Source organism: Arachis duranensis, chromosome 10, assembly GCF_000817695.3.
Source record: "Arachis duranensis cultivar V14167 chromosome 10, aradu.V14167.gnm2.J7QH, whole genome shotgun sequence".
NCBI lineage: Eukaryota > Viridiplantae > Streptophyta > Magnoliopsida > Fabales > Fabaceae > Arachis > Arachis duranensis.
Window position 1 is genome coordinate 617,209 of NC_029781.3, and position 4,364 is coordinate 621,572.

Genomic DNA, 4,364 nt, shown 5'->3' on the forward strand with positions numbered 1-4,364 from the left:
GATTCAACTCTCTCTCTCCTCTCTCTCTCTCTCTTCACAAGTTTGTCTAAGAATAGACTTCAAATTTTAATGCACCAAAAAGAAATTAAAAAGAACATGTATATTATCTTTTCATGACCGACACAAACTTGACACACTACTTAATCACTAAATCAGTAATAGGAAATAACATCACCATATATAACGTTCACGAAATACTAATTATATCTAGTTTAATTTGTCTTCAAGAAAGTACCGACTCTTGAATGAGCAAACACAAAGTTACCTGCATGTGTGGGCCAAGGGATGCATGTGTGGAGAATAGTGTGTGTGTGGAAGCACCAGTATTAGGAGGCCAGGAGGGGGAATAAAAGATAGCTTGTTACTTGAATCAGTTCCATTAGTATCACTAATATCATTTGATATTAATTTAAGAGAGTAAAATCAATGGGGATGCAAATTTTGGTATGAGAATAATTTAATGAATCTATTAGAATGAATAAATAGCAAAAAATATCAACTCAGAATCAGGTCCATACCCTCAATAATCACAACAGCTATCACGAAGCCACCTCGAGTTGGATCAAAGGCTACTGCTGTTACACCAGAGCCCCATGTCGTGGCTGCAGAAGATTGCGCTGCAGCTTCAGGACTCACATATGCTGAAAAATTCGAAACTGGGGAGCAGTGAAGTGGTATAGAATCCCCAATATTTTGGTCTGTTAGCTTTTTCCCTCACTTTTCTTCAGATATCAGATAATCTTGCCAACTAAACAAATAGGCAGCTAAAGGGGCAAATCCGCTCCAGTTTGGTGGACTAAGAGGTGGGGCACAGTTATTGATACTTGTCTTTGAGTTGCTTGGAAACCATTTCCAGGACCAGGCATAACCTCCCAAACAACAACGGTGGATGGATTTACAATTGGCACACCTGCGACATGCATGGCACCACTGTCCATGATGATAGCATCAGCATCCATAATGCCACTGGGTCCACAACCCAGTAGCCCTTTACTTGTGCAAAACCATCTAGCTGGTGCTGCATTCTGGCAATGAGGCCACTGTGACCAGTGAAGTTGAACGGAGCCTGATGAGAACACAGAACACACACAAAGAAAATTGGGCCATCTAGCTGAAATAAAAATAACTCCAAGTGTCAGATATATAAAAATGACGTATTTGAGCTCATTATTAATTAGAAACAAATGAACATGTAAAATGAAAGATTAAGAGAATAACTGAAAGAATTCATAAAACTAGGCGTGAAAAGAATTGACCTGAGGTTTGAAACTGTTGAGAAATAAACTTTTCCTCAAATATTGACTTTGAATTGGCGGCACAGCTAGACTTAGATGAAAGCCACCTATACTGATTTTTACAGAAAGTAATTAATTTATATTTAAATTAAACAAAAATTAAACTGCAAACACATACATGCTTGCTAAAGTGCAAACTTTACGCTAGTGCAATGACTTTATGGTTGAATTATGGATAATGGAATTTTCACTAATACCTCAAAACCTTTCTCTTCAATTTTTCTTGACAGTTACAAACTCCCAATCAGAGTTTTGGAAGAATTAAAAAAAATTACCTATCTGCCTTTAGTAAAATTATTTCTAAAATGCTTTTTATGTAAACATTTTTTAAAGAAAATCTTCTTTAGAATCTTCCTCTCATTCCTTACATATCTACATAAGATTTAACGCCATCAAAAGTGTAACTGAAATGTTTATAAGAATTCTTGAAAAATAATGCAGAGAAACTATAAACAGTGAAAACGTAAGTTGCATACCAGAGACACCCCTGATAGCCACTTTGTAACAACTGCAATATCTTGTCGCCACTCATGCTCAAGCTGCCAGTAGCTAGTATCACGTACAAGATTAGCTGGCCCCTGAAGGGACAAGAAAACAGTAACAATAATCAAACAAGCAAAGCATGTATTAGGAATGGAAAAGCAAGAGAAGCTGAAATGTAGGCCGAAAAAAAGTATCATCCCACCAGCAGACACAAGTATCAAGTCAATTAATTAAATTAGCTTCCTAGGACTAATCTATACTATATAGTCAAATCTCCTTTTCATCCAAAGATTTTGATAATCTGCTCAATCATACAGGAAGCTGAATAGAAAATGTTAACGAAATCTATGGTCATAGGAAAACCCATGGCAGAGAACTTCTAACTATATTATTATACTAAAACTACTAAGTTGTGCTATAAATTTTTATTGCAGTACCCACTTATGTAACCCTCACTTACTTGAGATGGTTGAGTCCAAATAGTTACCCTCCCATGAAAATTAGCTATCAATAATGCACGGGACAAGAAGTAGGGGACCACTCAATAAACTGTACAGAATCACGAGGAGAATCTGCGGAATGTATACAGTGTAACTGGTCAAATTCTCATAGACATATAGATGAAAAGATAGAAAGAATACAAAGCAGTTCAATTGAAAAGGGAAAAGTCCTAACTCTACTACTGCGTGGCTAATTATTCGGATTTGGTTGTGTGAAGAATAATAAGGTCAAACAAAGCAACCTGGCATAGGAAAAGTAGAACTCCTCTGGTAAAAGGAAGTAATGAAATTAAAATACCTGCTAGGACATCGAATACTGCACATTCAGTAGGCCTCTCTGGGATCACAATATGTATAGGGATCCAAAATGGTGGATTTGCAGTTGAGCTATGAAAACAAAAGACCAGAAAAAGCAAGAGCCATTACAGAAGATCATCAGTTACCCAAACTAATAGACATGTTGGCAACAGAACATTTAGTACATGATCAAAGATAAGGTGAGAAACACAGGCACTGGATAACAAGTGTACACTAACCTGGGAATTCTAGCACATGTTTCAGAGGCACAAGCTATAGCATTCAGTTTTCCACACCAGGAAACTACACTGCGAAAAAGACACGCGATCAATAAGTTCTTTCAGAAAATAAACACAACCCAATTCGCTCTACACAAGGTTCTTAGGAGATCAAAAACATAATCTCAGTTTCACACCAACAGAATCATAGACTGCAAAATCAGTCTACACTCTACACTACATAAGCATCAAATCACGAAGTTCTTATAATTTAAAATCAAAAGATGCCATAATAGAAAACCTCGGAATCCTTAAACAATATAACTTGCAGCCTGCCTGAAACTCCTAAAAGCAACAAAAGTCTTCATCACAGAAAATTTTCACAGCAAAATTACTTAATACTTACACACTTATCCAGTATCACTATCATCTCTACTCGAGCTCCCTTCTTTATTTATTTATTTACCTTTTTTTCAAGGATTGTTTGAAAAAGGAAGAAAGGAAAACATACTCAAATCTTAATCTTACTGAAGATATGGTGATCCCAGTTAAGTGACACAAAAAAACAAGGGAAAAGAATGAGAAAATCAAATTACAAACAGTTCAACACCAACAAGGCAAATTCAACGAGTACCAGGAAATAAATGCAGGGAACTGAGATAGAATCTAGCAGTGCATATGCATATATACCTGAAATTGCGGCAAACTTCAGGGACACTCATCTTGTGGAGCAAATGGGACTTTGGTTGCTTAAGCCTAATGCAAAAAACTGTAGCAGGGGTGGTAGTGACTGAGTCTTCCTCCATTGGATTCTCCACAGGTGGCTGCTTCTGTTCACCACTAAATTCCACTGCTTCATTCTTCTCTTGAGCCTCAGCCACAGCCTCCGGCTCCTCGTCCTCCACCACTGGGCCCTTTGTCCCACCAACTTGATTCATATACACACGAAAGAGAAAGTTGCAATGCCGTAAAGTGGTGCAAACTGCAAAGTCGCAATTGAAGGTGACAGATATCACTATTGTAGAGAAAGCGAGAAAGGAGATTAGTGGGGTTCGTGTCAATTTTTTCTTTGCGGAAACTTTGATGTGATTTCTTTTGAGGGTTGGGTTTTTATTTTCGTTTCATGTGGTGGTAGGCAAAGCAGGTGTGAATGTTATTCCAAGCTTGGTGTTATTGGGAGGAAGCTTCTTTTTCAATTAAAGAAGATTCAATGTATTTTGAGGTTTTCAAAGTTTTGGCTTTTGAATAGTTGAATGGAATTGGAATTGGAATTTGAATTTGGAATGGATGGCATGCAACGAATTAATGGAGTTTTTGTTTGACAGTTGCAGCAATGAACAATACAATGAAGATTGAAGAAGCAACTATGACAATTTTCTAATTTGTTTGTAATTATATAATCCCAAATTAAGTTATTTTAAATTAAATGACTTATATAATAGTGATTTTATTTACGGGCCTGCTACACATACAAGTAAAAAAGTTTTATAAGTCATACAAGCTCTCAGCCCATACTCCTTGCACACACGCACTGAATTAGTTTGAATGAAGCGTAACATTCACGCGCTCCA

The 4,364-nt window shown here is 36.9% G+C and overlaps 1 pseudogene; it reads right to left on the bottom strand.

Moving 5' to 3' along the window:
* Positions 1–439: 439 nt before the first annotated feature.
* On the bottom strand, positions 440–4,105 carry LOC107468204 (mediator of RNA polymerase II transcription subunit 16-like; annotated as a pseudogene).
* Positions 4,106–4,364: the final 259 nt, after the last annotated feature.